This window comes from Musca domestica, unplaced genomic scaffold (genome assembly GCF_030504385.1).
Source record: "Musca domestica strain aabys unplaced genomic scaffold, Musca_domestica.polishedcontigs.V.1.1 6, whole genome shotgun sequence".
In the NCBI taxonomy this organism is placed as follows: domain Eukaryota; kingdom Metazoa; phylum Arthropoda; class Insecta; order Diptera; family Muscidae; genus Musca; species Musca domestica.
The window spans coordinates 20,895,763-20,916,351 of record NW_026712363.1 but is presented as its reverse complement, the minus strand read 5'-3'; the positions used below and the strand labels follow the sequence as shown (position 1 = coordinate 20,916,351).

Below are 20,589 nucleotides of genomic sequence, written 5' to 3'. Positions count from 1 at the left end.
GAAAGAAACGCATAATTGAATAGTGGACAGAGATTACTTTGTAAGGCAGAAACAGAGGCTGCAGTAGCAGGAACATTAACACCAAGTGTGTGCTGTTTGCAGTTATCTTCGACACTAACAGAGAGTGAGAAAGAGAGAGAGAGAGAGAGAGAGAGGGAGAGACATAGCAGCTAAGAGTTCTTGTAGTAAAAATTAACTAGGTATAGCTACTTAAAGAAAAATAGGTACTCAGATTATCAATTAATCGATGAAGGCGAACAACAACAAATACAAAGGCAAGTGTGCTATCATCAGATACAACAGACCAATCGAACTACCAAACAAATTGCAAATAAATGGCACTTGAACGAAAAAAGGTGGCAATAAAATATTTGTCAGAAATAACAACGGCAACAGCAGCAACAACAACAACAACATACCTACATTGAAATCTTTCAACAACAAAGAAATCTAAGGCACCCAAAAAGGCCTTTCAGATAATTCACAACAAATTCACCCTGCACATGGCAAAAGGCAAAAAACAAAATAACAGAAACAGAAAGAAATGAATGTAAGCAGAAGAGAAGAAATAACAGCCACAACAACACTAAAATTAACAAACAATCTGCAGGCGGCCAGAGAAAGAAGTGAATGCAATTTTTTTGCATTCGTCCTCCTCAGTCAAGTGGTGGCTGATGGATAGCTACATAGCTGGCTACTGCTGCTGTTGGGTTGTTTGACTGTTCTTGTATATTCTAGTTGTGGTTTTGGCGATCGTCGACGTTGTGAGAAGTGTTGTGGACTGACAAAAAAAATACTTGAAAATAATTGATAATAAATAGAAGAACAACAAAACAAAAATATATCTGCAAAGGAAACAATTTAAAAACAAAGAATTATGACATAAAAGACGATAAAGTGAAAGTGATAAAAGACGTTGCTTATATTGCAGCAATAAAAAAAAACAAAATAGGCTTTGTATTTTTTTAATAAAGCCTTGAAATAGATTCTCGAAAAATCCTCTATGATGCAAAACTGCATCATAGAGATTTATCATAACAACCGACACCTGGAGCAAAGCAACTCAAACTGTTAATGCCCATATTTACAGCCATAGATACGTGCCAACAACATTCATAGATACATTTCCAGATTAAATTACTTTGTGTTGATGTGCCAGCCTGGAGCCATTGTGGAAATTTAGATACCGACTTTCCAATTTGTGGCATCAATTTCCCAAAGGTAAGTTCATAATCATTTAAACTATTTTGTTGTTACTTGTTTGTTTCGATGTAATGTAAACAAAATGTTATTCAAACAATTAATTGGGTGTTGATCATTAAAATGCTGTAAATAAGAAAACAAAATAAACAATAATATTTATACACGTTGAAGAGATCAGCAATCTCCTCTATCTATCTAGGGGGAAATATATGTATTGGACAGGAGTATCCTATGCAAGTTCTTAAGAGTTTCACAAGCAATTTTTAACGTTTTTATACCCTACACCACATAGTGGTAAGGTGGTAATTTGATCGAAATCGGTTCAGATATAGCTATAGCTCCCATATATATTGTTCATCCGATTTGTTATTTATGTCCTCCGCAGCCGTAATATGCACTCTGAAACAACAATATTTGGGGAAATATATAAAATACAGCTCAGAGATACATTTGCCAAATTTCATCGAGATCGGTTCAGATTTGGATATAGCTCCCATATATAACTTCGTCCGATTTACCTTTTATTGTGCACCAAACGTCTAATATTTGTCTAAATGGGATGGAATTTAGCACTTACGACCGAATTGAGTCTAGAAGAAGTATGTCAAATTTGGTGAAGATCGGTTCAGATATAGCTATAGCTTCCATATATATTGTTCATCCGATTTGTTATATTTGTTACCCACAACCGTAATATGCACTCCGTAACAACGATATTCAGGGAAATATTTCAAATACAGCTCAGAGATATCTCTGCCAAATTTTATCGAGATCGGTTCAGATTTGGATATAGCTCCCATATATATTTTTATCCGATTTTAAATTATTTGTGCACCAAATGGGCAACACAAGTCCGAATTTAAAAGACACAAATGCTTCGGCATATTTAGTCCTTTGAACTTTAAATTATAATTATAATCATAGCGTAAATGATTGAATTCTCCCATAAAAACTTTTAATTGTTATGTGGAGCTCTACTAAATTAGCAAAGTGGTGTAGGTATCATAAAGTCGGCCCGCCCGACTTTAAGACTTTCTTTACTGTTTTTTTTTTTTTTTAATTTTATTGAATGAAAGTAGGAAATAGCATAAAATTTTAGAATAAGTTTAGATTTGTTTGAATTGGTCACCTTTGGCACGAATTAAATTAGGTCCACGTTTTCATATAGCCCCCATATATCGGTACCTCCCGAAATTCGATATTTTGATGATTTTAGCGACAATATTCACCGGAATTGTTTCATATTTGGCATTTGAAGTTCGAAATGCATACTACAGCCTATGACAGAAAATTGTTTGGGCAGGTTCACGTCTTCGTATAGCCCCATATAACGGTACCTCCCGATATTCGGTATTGTGATGATTTTAGCGACATGATTCACCGGAATTGTTTTAAATTTGGTATTTGAAGTTCGTAAGCAGAAATTTTTCGGTGCAGATCCACGTCTTCGTAAAGCCCCCATATAACGGTAACTCCCTATATTCGGTATTTTGAAGATTTTAGCGACATTATTCACCGGAATTGTTTCATATTTGGTATTTGAAGTTCGTAATGGATAATACAACCTATGAAAGAAAAATGTGTGTGCAGCTCCATGTCTTCGTATAGCCCCCATATAACGATACCTCCCAATATTCGGTATTTTGATGATTTTAGCGTCATTACTCACCTGAATTGTTTCAAATTACGTATTTAGAGTTCGTAATGGGAACTACAGCCTGTGACAGAAAAATGCCTATGTAGGTCCAGGTCTTCGTATAGGCCCCATATATCAGTACCTCCCTATATTCAGTATTTTGACGAGTGTACTTAAACCTACCGAAATTGTTTGAGATGTCGTATTTGAAGTTCGTAATGGATACTATAGCCTGTGACAGAAAATTGTCTATGCTGGTCCAAGTCTTCGCATAGCTCCCATATAACGGTACCTCACTTTATACGATATTTTAACGATTTTAGCTACATTATTCACCGTTTATTTCAAGTTTCGAATTTGAACATGGTAATGGCTTCTGACAAACAATGCCACGTCGTATAGACCCCAATATAACGGCTATATTCGGTATTTTTAAAATTTTAACAGAATTTTTTAAGGATTTAATTTTTTGAAAATTTCTAAATTCATTCCAAATGGTGGAGGGTATTCAAAGTTCGGCCCGGCCGAACTTACTGCTTTTTAACTTGTTTTTTTTTTTAATTTTGTTGAATGAAAGTCGGATATAGCATACAATTTTAGAATAAGTTTAGATTTGTTCGAATTGGTCACCTTTGGCACGAATTAAACCGTCATACGCCAATAAAACCGTCACACGCTGCCCAAATGTTGACCTGCGGTATTTTGGCCCATTCCCGACGATGCGCTTGCTTAAAGTGATCGACACTTTGGCAGTTTTTAGTGCCAACCTTGCTTTCCAAAATATTCCAGACACAATAGTCCAACGGATTGGTATACGGAGATTTTGGTGGCAATTGTGCGCTGGAAATGAAGCGGGGAACCTCATTTTGTAATCATTCTTGGGTAGCGCGTGCTGAGTACAATGGTGCTGAGTCCTGTTGTAATGTCCAAGGTCTTCGGCCAAAATGTTTGCGTGCCCGTTAATAAACCCTCCAGAATATTTTCGCGATCATTTTGTTTGTTTACAAACTGCTGGACAACGAATGTTTTCTCATCGGAGACGGGGACAGCCAGATTCGGGAGTTCACCACTTTCGGCCAAGCGAAGCAACTCTGTAGCTCTTTTGAGTCTATTTTCATTCTGTTGCGGTGTAAGTTCTTGCACTTTTTGAAATTTCAATGGCTTTACCACCCCGAGTTCATTTTTCAACATTTGCCGAATATTGCGATTTGTTCAGCTCACGAGCCATTTTTCGGCCACTGCGACGCGGGTTTTGATTAAGTCGCTTCTTTACTTTTCGAACCGTTTCTGCTGATGTTCCTGTTTTCTTCTGTCCACTTCTACCAGTATCACGGAATCGAGCGATGGTACGAGACACAAAAGATTTATTCACATTTAAATGCTGGAGTGCTCTAATGATAGCTACTTGTGGTTTTCCAGCCAAATATAAAAAAATCACGCTATCACGCTTGAATTCCATCACGAATACCTTTTTTCTGGAAATATTCACAAAAATGCTTTTATATGCTTGTAAACAATAACAGATATCGGACGAGTGGCTTTAATGACAGCAGTCTGAAATTGGTTGCAGTTTTTTTTATCGCACCCTGTATATTTGCTTTTACACTGAATTTGGTCGTATGTGCCAAAATTCAGGACATTTGGACTGATATTAATAATTTAGTGCACAATTAACCCGAAATCGACTGAAACTTATATATGAGAGCTATAGATATATCTGAATCGATTTTCAACAAATTTGATGTACTTGCTTCTAGACTGAATTTGGTCGGATGAACCACAATTCAGGACATTTGGACTGATATTAGCCATTTGGTTCATAATTGACCTGAAATCGGGTGAAATATGCAAATGGGAGCTATAGCTATATCTGAATCGATTTTCAACAAATTTGATGTACTTGCTTCTAGACTGAATCCGGTCAGATGTACCAAAATTCAGGACATTCAAACTGATATTCGCGATTTAGTGCACAATTAACCCAAAATCTTCTGAAACATATATATGGGAGTTATATCAACATCTGAACCGATTTTCTCCAAATTTGATGTACTTGCATCTGGACTCAATTCGCTCGGATGTACCAAAATTCAGGACATTTGGACTGATATTGGCCATTTGGTGTACAATTAACCCAAAATTGGCTAAAACATATATATGGGAGCTCAAGCTTTATCTGATTCGATTTTCTCCAAATTTGATGTACTTGCATCTGGACTCAATTCGCTCGGTTGTACCAAAATTCAGGACATTTGGACTGATATTGGCCATTTGGTGCACAATTAACCCGAAATCGGTTGAAGATATATATGAAAGCTATATCTAAATTTGAAGAGATTGGGCCGAACAAATTCTTTTATTCTTTTTGAAAAATCTCAATCGGATAATAAATGCGACCTGCATTTTGTGCTCAAAAATACAGGGACAGACGGACGAACGGAAAATTGGGTGGACTCTTTTTGCTTTTTATGCGCTAAATTATATTCTTTGAATAATTTGATCTTTTGTGAGGGAGGGGAGGTACCAGAAGGTGTAGACCGACATTGCCCATCTCTGAACTCGATGTAAGTTTGATAATAATATTACCATATAGCAAGTTTGGGTCAAATCAGATACTCCCTTCGAAATCCTTCAAATGTCCTGCAAAGGATTTGGTTCAAAGAGACCTAGGGCCAAACCCTTTTCTTTCGATGAGGCCCATTTTGGCCGTATCAAATGATATATTCCCCTTTGTAGCCCTATTGCTGAGGGTGTAAAAAGTCGCTTTACATATGACTCCAACGTGATATGTAACCTAGCTCTTTGAGAAATGTCCCGTGTATGTTTTTCCCAATATATCTAAATAGATCCTATGTTTTGGATGCTGTATGATCCGATCTCGTGTTGCAAGATCTCATACCGCCCCATGTGTTTATGTTGCAATTACGTTGAACTAGTTTTCCTTAGCCGTTACAACTAATTTAAACCAGCCATGCCTTCAATTGTTAAATCAATTTGCATCAATGGCTATGCAGCAGTACAAATCAGAAGAATGCAACATTAATTGCCGGTGAATTTCATATCATACATGTCCATAGACAGACGACGTATGTAAGTATGTCGCCAGCATATTGTAGATGTTTCCACATTGGAATCGTAGCTTTAGCTTTAGCAATTGTGGACTATCTTGCTCATGATGATTCTAGAGAGAACACACGACAAGTAACCGGCATCAACTACATAATTGGCGGAGAAGTTAATGTTGTAACTATGAGTGTGACGCGGCTGATGGCAACCAAACAAATCTAAACCAACCAGTAGACCGAGCGTGCGACCGACCGACCGACCAAACACAATAAGTATACAAAGTAAAGTATGGCAATTTTTGTTGTTGTTGTTGTTTTTTGTATTTTATATACAACACTACGACCTTGCAATGCCCTTGAATGACACTGTTGTGTGCGCAGAGCACAAAGCAGCGCAAAATAATACCCAAATACAGAGCAGCAGAACCGAGGGAGAAGAAACACAAAAATACAGCCAACAAAATTTGTGAACATAACACACAGCCAGCCAGCCAGTGAGCCGAACAGAAACAGAACAGAAGAAAAAAAAAATAAAACGCTCTGTCGTTTCTATAGAACAGACAAACGGAGTACTGCTCAGCGGAATTCTAAATACGGGACACTGGTGTAAAAGCCATTTGTATGGCGGGCGGCTATCAGACTTGTACGGACGTACGGCCAAAAAAATAACAAAACAGCAATACAGCAGCGGTGGATGACAATATTACAAAATAAATAAATGATACAAAAATAAATAACAAAATTAAGAAAAATAATAAAAAAAACAAAAATAAAAATTTAAAAATCAAGAGCAATAAATACAACAAATATTCATAAAACATAATTACAACAAAATAGAAAGAAAAAAACCATAAATAAAATAAAAAGTGTTTTGTAAAAAAGAAAAATTCAATTCAAAATCTTTAAGAATTTTTTTTTTTTTGTTCCAGTCAATTCCAAAAATAAGTGGAAATTTTTGTTTCAAAAACATCTGTCCAACTGTCTGTCTAAAACAAAAAAGAAAACTGTGTGAAAATAATCGAAAGCAGTTTTTTTTTTTTCAAAAAATTCAAGTCTTCAAGTTTTTGCAAATTAAAGAGCCGATTTCAAAATTTTCTGTTCAAATACAACAAAATAGAAATTTCACGAACCCTTGGAGCAAATCACAAGAAATCGTATTTCTAGTTGCCTTTTGACTTCCAGTGCGCAAAAATTTGCCCTTTAAAAAGCCCTTCGAAGCAAACAGCAAGAAATCCCCGAAACCCCCTCCGTAAGAAAAAGTTACAGGACTACTAATACAGCAGCTGTAGTTCTGGCAGCAAAAGTTGAATGACATTGTGAGGAAGAAAAGGCATACACGTTCAAATTTTAACTCCACGCTCCCTCAACATTGTCCGTGTCGTTCGGCTGGCTCTTCTCTCAATTGATGTGCCTCCGCAAACACCCACTCTTTGGTACATTTTAGGATACCGGTGGCTGTTTGATAGTTTTTGTTGCTGTTGGTTTAATACCAAGCGCGTGTGTTAATAACGTCCTCAGCGACAGAGACAAAACCGAGATAGCTCCCGACAGAAAAATCTATCAAAATAATCACAAGAAAAATATATATCAACAAATCATAGCAGATCTTTGTCTGCAAATGCATGTTTGCGTGCGTGTGTTTGAGAGAAAGTGTGTGGAATAAGGACCCTTTGAAAGTGTGTCACACGCGCTAAACATAAACCCAAAGGATATACAAGGGTGAGAGTGAGGGTTATCACACACTCACACTGAGCAATAAGCAGCCACTAAAAGAGAGCACAAAATCACCCTCCCAGCCAGGCGAAATTTAAAGGAGACTAGACCCAAAGTCAAATAAACAAAGAGCGCGAGAGAGAGTGAGAGGCAGAGAGAAACAACAACAGTTGCAAACATAGCCAAAAAAGTAAGTTATTTTTCGCTTTGTTTGTTGGCATTTTCTTTTAATGTTTTTCATGTAGTTTATTTTGATTCCATCATCCTTAAACCCAGCGAAAAATGTGTGTGTGTGCGTTTGTGTGGAAAGCATAATTGATAATAAAACTTCATGTCAAAACAAAAGTTTGAACAAACAAAATAGACGAAAAGAAAGTAGTTGGGGTGGGAATTGTCAGTGTTGATATTAAAGGTTTGAGAGTCGTAGAAAAACAAAAAACATTTGTGTGTTTGGCACATATTGGCGTTATATTTGTTGTTGTTGCTGTTTTATTTCGTGGAAAAAATGACACGTGTAGGGAATTTTCCTTCAACGTAAGCGTAACGTTATTTCTATACTTTTATTCTCGTTTGGTCGTTCGGCATTCTCGAGAAAAATCAAAAACATATCCCATCACATAACCTCACCCAACATAAGCTTTTATTTGGCCACAGACCCGAAGGCATCGTTTTGTATGTTAGTTAATTATGAAGATGGATGGCATGGTATGAGTGTATTGTTGGTTGGATGATGTCAAAAAGTTCTCATTCTAATTAAATTAGGAAAGTTTCTGCAACAAGTGTGTATTCAACGAATATCAATTTTTTTTGTAATTTTCTCAAATATTCCATTGCGGTAAAAATTGATGTAATAATTGACATTGGGCATATGCACTTGTCCTTGAAATGAGTTGTTGTTAAGTTGTAAAGTATTATGATAAATTCAGTTCCTCTATGAAAATTAAACTCCTGCAATGGATTTAAATCGGTTCTAATTTAAATAAGAACAATAAGTAAAATTCATTGAAGCGAGTAACATGTATCTGAACATGGTACAATCAAAAAGCCATGGCAGAGTAGGGATATGTAAGTCGACATTCGATTAATCAGTGCTTCTCCAGAACAAAATGCCGTTCACCAATCAATTCCTCTTTTTATACCCTCAGCTACATTGCACCCTCAGCCATATGGCTACAGAGGGTATATATCATTTGATACGGTGAAAACGTGCCTAGTCGAAATAACGATTTTAGACCCTAGCTCTCTTTGGACCAAATCCGTTTTAGGACATTTGGAGTCGATCTAGCGATGTTCGTCCGTCCGTCTGTCAATCTGGCTGGTGCGCACGATAACTTTCGAAGGGAGGATTTGATCCGAACTTGGTACATCGTAATATTGTTGTCAAACTTAGATCGAGTTCGGGGTTGGGGGACATCGGCCCACTTCTTCTGGTACCTCCCCCACAAAAGGTCAAAATTTTCAAAAAAAATATTTTCTGCACAGAATTAGAAACGATAATCCGATTTTGCTCCAACTTTGCAAAAATGGAAAATATCGGTCCATTCCATCCAATACCTAACCCACAAAGGGTCAAAAATTTGAATAATTAAAACGGTTATAAAATGTGATGTAAGAGTCCGATTATCAAATTACACATATTAAAATATTTTTATGAACCCATGGTCTGGTGTGAAAATGAAATATATCGGTCCACTCTATCTGGTACTTCCCCCACAAAAGGTCGAAATTTTCAAAAAAAAAAAAAGATGTAAAGAATCATTCACTTGTTTCGCAAGTTATGGCAGATAGTACACGCGTTTAAGCAGCCAGGATTTAATCGACTTTTATTACTCAAAGTGCTATAAGTTGATGGTGGAGGGTATACAGTTCTTGGTCCGGCCGAACTTAATTGCTTTTTATACCCTACACCACATAGTGATAGGGGTATTATGTCTTTGTGCATTTGTTTGTAACACGGAGAAGGAACAAGGTAGACCCATAGTTACTTTTGAGGATCTTCATAGAATCACTTTCTGTGTCGATTAGCAAATCAGTTTATCTGTCCGTCCGTCTGTCCATTTATTTTTGGGAACAAAATCCAGGTCACATTTATTATCCAATTGAGATGAAATTTAAAAAAAAAAAAATATGGGTTGGCCCAAGGACGAACCCTATTGAAATTGGCGAGAATCGGTTCAAATTTAGATATAGCTCTCATATATATCTTCAACCGATTTCGGGTTAATTGCGCACCAAATTTCCAATATCAGACCAAATGACCTGAATTTTGGCACATCCGAGCCGAATTCAGTCTAGAAGCAAGTACATCAAATTTAGGTTATTGCTCACCCTAAATGTAATCACATAAATTTTACCATTTGATGAAACTCGGTCCGGTTATTATCGAAGTCATGCCAAGCATCTACGACTCATCTAAATCGGATGCTAGTTGTATGCTATTAACCACTGTTATTTCATTTTTATACCCTCCACCATACTATGGAGGGTATATTAATTTTGTCATTCCGTTTGTAACGCCTCGAAATACTCATGTCAGACCCAACAAAGTATATATATTCTTGATCAGCGTAAAATTCTAAGTCGATTTAGCGATGTCTGTCTGTCTGTTGTAATCACGCTATCTTTCGAATGAATTGAGATAGACGGCTAAAATTTTGCACACATGTTCATTTTTCCAGTAGGCAGGTTAAGTTTGTAAATGGGCCATGTAGGTCCACGTTTTCATATAGCCCCCATATAACGGTACCTCCCGATATTCGGTATTTTGATGATTTCAGGGACATTATTCATTGGAATTGTTCCATTGTTTGACAGAAAATTGGCTTCGTATAGCTCCCATATAACTGATCCTCCCTATATTCGGCATTTTGATGATTTTGGCGGCATTATTCACCGGAATTGTTTCAAATTAGGTATTTGAAGTTCGTAATGAATACTACAGCCTACGTCAGAAAATTGTTTGTGCAGGTCTACGTCTTCGTATAGCCCCCATGTAACGGTACCTTCCGATATTCGGTATTTCGAAGATTTTAGCGACATTATTCAACGGAATTGTTTCAAATTTGGTATTTGAAGTTTGTAATGGATACTACAGTCTAAGACAAAAAATTGTCTGTGCAGGTCCACGTCTTTGTATAACCCCCATATAACGGTACCTTCCAATATTCGGCATTTTGATGATTTTAGCGGCATTATTCACCGGAATTGTTTCAAATTTGGTATTTGAAGTTCGTAATGGATACTACAGCCTAAGACAGAAAATTACTGTGCAGGTCCACGTCTTCGTATAGCCCCCATATATCAGTACCTCCCTATATTCGGTATTTTGACGAGTTTAGGTACAATGCTCACCGATATTTTTTGAGGTGTCGTATTTAAACTTCGTAATGGATGCTACAGCCTCTGACAGAAAATTGTCTATGCTGGTTTCAGGTCTTCGCACAGCTCCCATATAACGGTACCTCCCTTTATAGAAGTTTTCGAATTTGAATATGGTAATGGCTTATGACAAACAATGCCCATGTAGGTCCACGTCGTATAGACCCCAATATAACGGCTATATTCGGTATTTTTAAAATTTTAACAGTATTTTTTAAGGGCTTTATTTTTTGAAAATTTCCATATTCATTCTAAATGGTGGAGGGTATTCAAAGTTCGGCCCGGCCGAACATACTGTTTCTTAACTTGTTTCTTATTGAAAAAATAGCTTACGTTTGGATGGGTATTAAATTGTAATGGCCAGCGGGTTTCTGGGAGACATCATCCCTGAAAAGCTCGAAAAAAATCAGCTGATTTGTCAAAACAATTTGTACGCCATAAAAATAAACAAAACACGACAAATGTTTTTTTATTAAAACAGCTGATTGAATTTTTGAATAATTGGGCTGCCAAAATTTCTTTCCCAAATTGCTTTATTTTGCTTCAATGTTGTGCTAAAACAAGTAAAAACATTGTAATCAATTTTTGGGTAGTGTCATCATAAACATTCTTCTGTGGATTTTTGTTCATCACATAATGGCATCATAAAGCTTGCATAGAATTCAAATGTGGAATTTTTTTATATTAGTTTCTTTTCTTTTACATTACTTCACACCCTCTTCAATTGGTTTTATTACACCCTAATATTGAAATAAACAAATAAATAAAACACGCGAACATTTAGGTTAATTTAAGAAAGACAATTGGTCTGGCCGATTCGCCGTCTCACCGTGGCACCTAACTGAGACAACATCGCAATCATCGCCATCATCAACGGTATGAGCGATAGGAACAGCAGTGTTGGTGGCGGTGGCGGTAGCATTCGTGTCTGTGTCGTCAGCAGCATAACTCGCCCCAATATTTGTCTGCTGTCTTGGCTTGTTGTTCTTGTTGTCTTTGTAGTATTATTATTATTTATATGACACAAGTTGAAGGGATATTAATAAAAAAAATGAAAATTAAATGTGGAATTGTTTTGTTGTTGGTGTTGGCTTTCTTAACAAATAACATTGCTCAATAAATGACATAAAAATAAAAAAAGAAGCTGCTAAGTAACAACACAATGTTGTAGGCATATCATCGATAATATTCAAATACGAAAACAAAATACCCCCTATTGTCCGAACTTTTGGTAATGTACACAAATAAACCAACGATTTGCTGGATTTCATGTGATTCAATAACAATTGAAAACAATTTAACAAATACATACCTACTTCAAATGAAAGTGAATTTGTTTTTTTGTTGGAATTGAAGGCGACTTGAGTTTAATGCTGACGATGATGATACCATCATCATCGCAGCTTTTATTCGATTTTTATATTCCAATTCAGTGGATGATGGATGCTAATAATTAAAATAAAAGTATTTAATTAAATCGAGGTATTTATTTTATGGTAGGTTTGTAATTTTCTCAATTGGATTGGATGGAAATTCCCATGGTAGAAGAACACAGGTAGTCGCATCGAAACAGCTGCTGGGACAATAAACTGTCAAATTAAATTTGAAATTGAAAATTTTGAAAGAAAAGCTTTTCAAATTCGTAGAAATTGTTGAAAAATGAATATCATAATAATCTCCGATTAGCGTCGTATAACAGAACATACAAAAATATACTTATTTTTGAATTTCAATTTCAAAATTTTTGACATATCAATGTTCCCAAGCTTTGATGCATCTACCTATTCTTCTTCTACCATGGAAGTTCCATTGCAAATATAAAAGCTCCACTGTAGACATACCATAACTTAGAGTTAAACATATCTATGTACAGGGTGAGATAAAACAAGTAAAAAAAAACATTAAGTTTGGCCGGGCCGAACTTTTAATACCTTCCACCTTTGGGGAATGGAAACATTAGAACCAATTATGACCCACTAATACCAAATTCTTAGACATATTCTTGGGAAAATGTGGCAAAAATAATCAAAATACCGAATATCGGGAGGTACCATTATATGGGGGCTATACCAACGCGTGGACCCATACATACAATATTTCGCCACACGAACTAGGACCCATTAAGACCTACAAATACCAATTTTCAGAGAAATCCGCGAAAAAATGTGGCAAAAATAATCAAAATACCGAATATCGGGAGGTACCGTCATATGGGGACTATACCAAAACGTGGACCGATATATCTCATTTTCAATACCAACCATCCTAGACACAATACAAATTATTCTGCCAAATTTTGACGCTCTACGTCAAATAATGTGGCCTCTATCGTGATTTCAACAGACAGACAGACGGACAGACAGACGGACAGAAAGACAGACGGACATCGTTAAATCGGTTTGGAATTTTATGCTGATTATGAATATGAATGTCTACCGCGAATATTTAGGGATGTTACAAACGGAATGACAAAGTTAATATACCCTCCTTTGCAAGGTGGAGGGTATAAAAACTGCAACAAATTTTTAATTTTTTTTTTTAAATTTTATTGAATGAAAGCAAGTATCGAAAATAGCATCAAATTTTAGAATACGTTTAGATTTGTTCGAATTGGTCACCTTTGGCACGGATTATGGCCTTCAAACGACTAATGAGACCGTCACACGCTGCTCGAATGTTGCTCTGCTGTATTTTGGCCCATTACCGGCGAAGCGCTTGCTTGACGTGATCGACACTTTGGTATTTTTTAGTGTCAACCTTGCTTTCCAAAATACTCTGGACACAATAGTCCAACGGATTGGCATTGTGCGCTGGAAATGAAGGCAGGAACCTCATTTTGTAACCATTCTTGGATGTCGCGTGCTGAGTGCCAAGGTGCTGAGTCCTGTTGGAATGCCCAAGATCTACGGCAAAAAGGTTTGCGTGCCCAAGGCATTATACACCCTCCAGAATATAATAATTCGGCATTTATTCTGATGATACGGTCGATAATTTTCGGCATTTATTCTGATGATACGGTCGCGAAGAGCGACCATCGGCTGTTATGGCAGCCCACATTATGACCATGGCCGGCGTTTGAGTTCTTGTGGCCAACCGAATGTGCACACTTTCAGCTGACCTCTTTGACAAGTAAAAACGATCATTTTTTTTTTTGTTTACAAACTGCTGGGCAACGAATGTTTTCTCATCGGAGAAAACCAAAATCGGCAGTTCGCCACTTTCGGCAAAGCGAAGCAACTCTTTAGCTCTTTTGAGGTGTGAGTTTTTGCACTTTTTGGAATTTCAATGGCTTTATCCCGAGCTCATTTTTCAATATTTGCCGAATGGAATATTGCGATATGTTCAGGTCACATTTTTCGGCCACTGCCATTTCCTTAAAATTCTCACCAAAATGCTTTTGTACTCTTGTAAACAATATAATGAGCTGTCACTGGAATAATTTTAACAGCTGTCGGACGAGTGGCTTAGAAATGACAGCTGTCTGAAGTTGGTTGCAGTTTTTTCATCTCACCCTGTATATCTTTATCCTATATCCGGTTTATTGTGCACCAAATGGCTAAAATCAGCCCAAATTGATTGATTCTTGGCATTTCCGACTGAATTCATCCTAGAAACAAGTATATCAAATGATGGAAAAATCGGTTCAGATTTAGCTATAGCTCTCATATATATGTTTCATCCGATTTAGTGTTAAAGTCCTTCACATGCGTAATATGCATTCCACAACATTGATATTTGTTATAGAGCATGCGACACTGCTCGAAAATACGTCTGCCAAATTTTATCACGATCGGCTCAGATGCTTTATATAGCTCCGAATTTACGGTTATTGCTCACAAATGTGTAATATCATTCCAAATTTCAAATATTTTTTTCCTATTCAGCCGAATTTTATAATTTGGTGAAACTCGGTCCGGTGTATCTATTGCTCCAATAAATATTCTTTAATATAATCCGTATCGAAGTCATATCATGCACTATACAGGAATGTGGTTTGGTTCATAGTTGGTATGATCTACTTCACATAAATAACTTTTTTCTTACGGCAGCTCTACTAATTACGCATAGTGGTAAAGGGTATCATATAGACGGCCCCGCCCAATTTAGTTAGGCTTCGTTCCCAACCAAGGTAGTGACCACGTCCACTTACGTGCAGCGAATTGGAACTCACTTTTGTGAAGGCGTTGGTCGTCGCATTGTATTTATCCGGATGATACGGCCAAAGCGTGTCTCATCGAGATAACAGTTTTAGACACTAGGTCTCTTTGGACCAAATCCGTTTCAGGATATTTGGAGTCAATCTAGGGGTTTCCGTACGTCCCAATGTCTGTTTGTCTTTTTGGTTGATACGAACGATAACTCTCGAAAGAAGTATCCGATTTAGTCCAAACTTGGTAAAAGGTAATATTATTATCAAACTTAGATTGAGTTCGGGGATAGACAATATCGGTCCACTCCTTCTGGTACCTCCCCCACAAAAGAACAAAATGTTCATAGAAAATAATTTATCTCATTGGAAGAGAAAAGAGTTCAATTATCTTCAAATTTCACACACCCCAGTATCCTTATTAACACAATAATGGGATATATCAGACCAATCCTTCTAGTACCTCCGCCATAAAGGGTTTCAAATTTTGAATAATTGTATCTCCCGAAATACGAAATAATTACCCGATTCTCTTTAAATATCGCATATTCCAATATTTGAATAAACAACGGGTCAACACTTTTAATAATATAATCTTTTACAAATTGCGGAATAAGCATCTGATTCATTCTAAACTTCACAAATTCCAATATTTTTACTAACTCAAGATCTGTTGTGAAGATGGTAGATATCGGTCCACTCCTACTGCTACCTCCCCCATGAAGGGTCACAATATTCAATATTTACATATCCCATAACCTATGAAGCAAGTCAACGATTATGTGCCAACTTGGTATGTCTTAATACTTTTCTGAACCAGAGATCTGATGAAAGTATGGAATTAATCGGTTCACTCCTTTTCGTATCTCCCCACCAAAAGGTTAAAAATTTAATTAACTATGTCTGAATTTATTTATACATTTGCACATCCCAATATTTTTTTAAAGAATTAGATGTAGCGGAACACTTTGGTCCATACGCTGCACTCTGTTCCCACATTACTTATTACTTGATAATGAGAAAAGTAATTTAACGTGCTTTGTAATTTTGTTAAGGAATAACCCATTATTTCCAACCTACTGGTAATGCAAAAGCTAGTTTGTTTACATTTACTTTCAATGATTGTCCTTGTCCAAATTGAGAGAAAAATGTTACATTGTTCATTGAAGTTGGTGATAATCTCCGTTCCGATTTTCAATTCAATTGTACAATTTTCAAAAAAAAAAAATCTTATAAAAAATAATAATATTTCAATTAAACAATGAAAAACAAAATTTTGTTGTTATTTTTTTCTTCTCCCATCATTATCAAGAGTTTCTATACAAAAAACCGAATTCAAAAGCCACAAAAAAAAAAACACAAACACATTAACAACAACAATAATTCACATTTTCATTTTCGTAATTCAAAAGTGTGAGTGGGTGTGTTAGGGGGGTTTTGGTGGGGGCAGTGTTGACGGCCAAGACAATGATTGCCTGGTGGTTGTTAGTGTTGTTTTTTGGTTCTGTATTAAAGACAATTTATATTTGTATGACATTGGATGTCAAAGAGAATGTCATGCAGACACGAAAGAAAATCACACACACACAGACACACGCACGTACGCCCGCACACCCACAGTTAAATATACGCAGCATATGCTGCCACAAATACCGACGTAATTTCGTTTTCAATTTGAATTGAACGCTTGCACGCAAAGACCTCTAGGAGAAAGAGGGCGGGGTTCGTTGCCCATCCAAAACAAAAAATTAGGCTGAACTGCTTTTCTAGGTTAAGAAATAGAAAAAAAAAAACAACAAAGAATATAATAATTGTTTTACTCTCACTTTTCTTCTCTATCACTCTCTCTCTCTGACTCAGGGTCACCAATACATTGGTGTACATTGGTACAGGATGAGGCAAATATTATTTTATTTCATTTCATTTTGGAAAAAATTTATGAATTTTGTAAAAACAAACAACAAGTAAAACCTATACTATGATGCATAGATTCCTAAAAAACTCTTTGGACTTCTCTGTGTAAATGATGTGACAAGGATGACGATGAAATTTTGCAAAGCGATTGCAATTGTCATAATAATATTATTTATTTGCATTGATAATTTATGGAGTGCAAAAATCGCCGTAGATGTTGTACATACATGTATAGGCTCTGTGAAGTATGAATCATGCAAAGACGCAGTAAAACCATGGTTTATTGTTAGACACGAAATAGGGAAATTTCGTGAATATTTAAAGGACTTCGATAAAATATACACGTTGTCCAAATTGTCGATCCTCTATGGATTAGTATCCGAAAGAATGGACCAATATTGTCCATTTCGTATCGGTCCTAAATAAGCATGATATAAATATTGTGACGATTGGACTACATTGGTTACTTCCTTCACTTTACATCAAATCTGTGATAATTTTTTGAAAATGTTTTAATGTGCGTGAGGTACCAGACATAGCGGACCGAAGCATTCCATTTTCATGCTTCATCTAATACTGATAAAAATATTGGTATGGGCAAAATTTGAACATTTATATCCAATTTAATGCGAAATCATAAACTCCGATAAATTTCATAATCGTATCAGGTTTCTGGTTAAGGGTGAGATAAAAAAACTGCAACAAAGTCAAATGCCATAATTTTTACACCATTTTTTTAATTTTATTGAATGAAAGCAAAAAATTTCGGAAATAGCATCAAATTTTGGAATAAGTTTAGATTTGTTCGAATTGGTCACCTTTGCACTGATTATGGCCTGCACCTTTATGACTAATGAAACCGTCACACGCTACCCGAATGTTGCTCTGCGGTATTTTGGCCCATTCCCGGCAAAGCGCTTGCTTGAGGTGATCGACACTTTGGTATTTTTTAGTGCCAGCCTTGCTTTTCAAAATACTCCAGCTACTAGAGTCCAACGGATTGGTTTCCTGAGGTTTTGGTGAAACCTCATTTTGTAACCATTCTTGGATGACGCGTGCTGAGTCCTGTTGGAATGTCCAAGGTCTGCGGCCAAAATGTTTGTGCGCCCAAGGCTTTAATACACCCTCCAGAATATTTTCGCTATAATATTCGGCATTTATTCTGATGCCACTGTCGATTGATACGAGCGGCTGTTATGGTGGCCATCACCACACCATCACCATGGTCAGCGCTTGAGTTCTGGTGGCCAACCGAAGATGCACATTTTAAGTTGACCTATTTGGCAAAGTAAACACGATCATTTTGTTTGTTTAAAACTGCTGGACAACGAATGCTTTCTCATCGGCACTTCACCACTTTCGGCCTTGCGGTGTAGGTTCTGGCACTTTTTGGAATTTCAATGGCTTTAGCCCGAGCTAATTTTTCAATGTTTGCCGAATGGAATATTGCGATATTTTCAGCCCACAAGCAATTTTCGGCCACTGCGACGCGTGTTTCGATCAAGCCGCTTCTTTACTTTTCAAACAATTTCTACTGATGTTGCTGGTGTCTTCCGTCCACTTCCTTGAAGCGGTAACGAGCAATAGTACGAGACACAAAAGATTTATTCACATTTAAATGCCGGAGTGCTCTAACAATAGCTACTTGTGGTTTTCCAGCCAAATTCACGCTTGATTTCCATCACGAATAACTTTTTTTCTGGAAATTTCTCACCAAAATTCTTTTGTACGCTTGTAAACAATATAATGAGCTGTCACTGGAATATTAATTAACAGCTGTCGGACGAGTGGCTTAGAAATGACAGCAGTCTGAATTTGGTTGCAGTTTTTTCATCTCGAACTGCATTTTCATCTCACCCTGTACCAGAAGTGGTATACCATTTATTTCACTTTCTTTGCGCGTCTTATTTATCAAAAGCTTGAACCCTATGTGAGGGAGGTGCCAAAGGAATGGCCCGATCTCTACCGAATTTATAACAGATCTTGCGTTGATGGAAATATTGTGATGAATTCAGTCTGAATGGAATCGTATGTTAAATTCGTGTTTTAAGAGCTTCATGGATATTCAAAATTGTGAGCCTTTGTATGGGAGGTACCAGAAGGAGGGAACCGATATATCCCATTTTCACAACAGTTCTTGTGTTTGTAGAAGTAATGGGATGTGTGAAATATAAAGAGAACCTAATGCTTATTTCGGATTTTATAAACGTTTTGGTTACTCAAAGCTTTTACCCCTTTGTGGGGGAGTGCTGATAGAGATATTGAGATTTGGTACATTCTGAATGGAATCCAATGTTAATTTCGAGCTGCATGAATATTCTTGAGCTGCATGAATATTCAAAATTTTGACCGTTTGTGGGGGAGATATCAGAAGGAGTGGACCGATATGTTCCATCTTCACAGCAGATCTTGTGTTAGTAGAAATAATAGGTTGTGTGAAATATGAAGGGAACCAGATGCTTATTTCGGATTTTATGATCGTTTTGGATATTCAAAATTTTGACTTTTTGTGACGGAGCTATCAGAAGAAATGGTCCGATCATTAACATCTTTATAACAGATCTAATGTTAATGAAAATGTTGAGATGTACCAAGTCTGAATGGAATCGGATGTTAAATTCTCGTTTTATGAGCTTTTTTACCCTTTTTTGGGTGAGGTAGCAGAAGGAGTGGACCGATATGTTCCATCTTCACACCAGACCTTTGGTTAATAAAAATATTGTGATGTGTAATTTGAAGACAATCGGACTCTTACATCACATTTTATAAGAGTTATAATTATTCAAAATGTTGACCCTTTGTGGGTGAGGTACTTACTTAGATAAATTCTCTACGCCAAATAAATTACTTGGATAAATTATCCATGTTATCCAAATGATAAATTTTTCACATTGCCCAAATGACTCAGATGAATTATCCACGTCATAAAAATAACTAAGATAAACAATCCATGTCCCCCAAATGACTCAGATGAATTATCCACGGCATTAAAATGACTTAGATAAATTATCCATGTTAATCCAAATGGCTTAGATAAATTATCCATTTTATAAGATACATGATCCATGTAATCCAAATGACTTAGATAAATTATCCATGTTATCAAATTTACTCAGATTAATTATACACGGCATTAAAATCACTGATAATAAGATAAGAAGATAAGTTATCCACGTCATAAAAATGACTAAGATGAATTATCCATGTCATCTAAATAACATAGATATATTATCCACGTCAATAAAAATTACTAAGATAAATTAGCCATGTCATCCTAATGACTTAGATAAATTATCCATGTTATACAAATGACTTAGATAAATTTTCCAAATGATAATTTTTCCGTGCATTTATTGCTTCAGATAAAATATCCATGTTATCCCATTGACTCAGATGAATTATCCACGCCATTAATATAGATATATTATCCACGTCAGAAAAATCACTAAGATAAATTATCCATGTCCAGATAAATTATTCATGTCATTTAATGGATTAGATAAATTATCCATGTAATCCAATTGACTTAAAAA

General features: G+C 36.3%; 1 protein-coding gene across 2 annotated transcripts in view; it reads left to right on the top strand.

Annotated features, from left to right (window-relative positions):
• Nucleotides 1–237: 237 nt before the first annotated feature.
• Nucleotides 238–20,589, top strand: part of LOC101887805 (glycogen-binding subunit 76A) — a 49,802-nt gene continuing 29,450 nt past the window's right edge. Inside the window, exon 1 of one of the 2 annotated variants that reach the window (XM_005185568.4) lies at nt 238–1,221. The gene's annotated coding sequence lies outside the window, so the exon portion shown is untranslated. Of the gene's footprint in view, nt 1,222–5,639; nt 7,808–20,589 lie in introns of those variants that run through there. The other variant, XM_011295068.3, reaches the window with a different exon arrangement.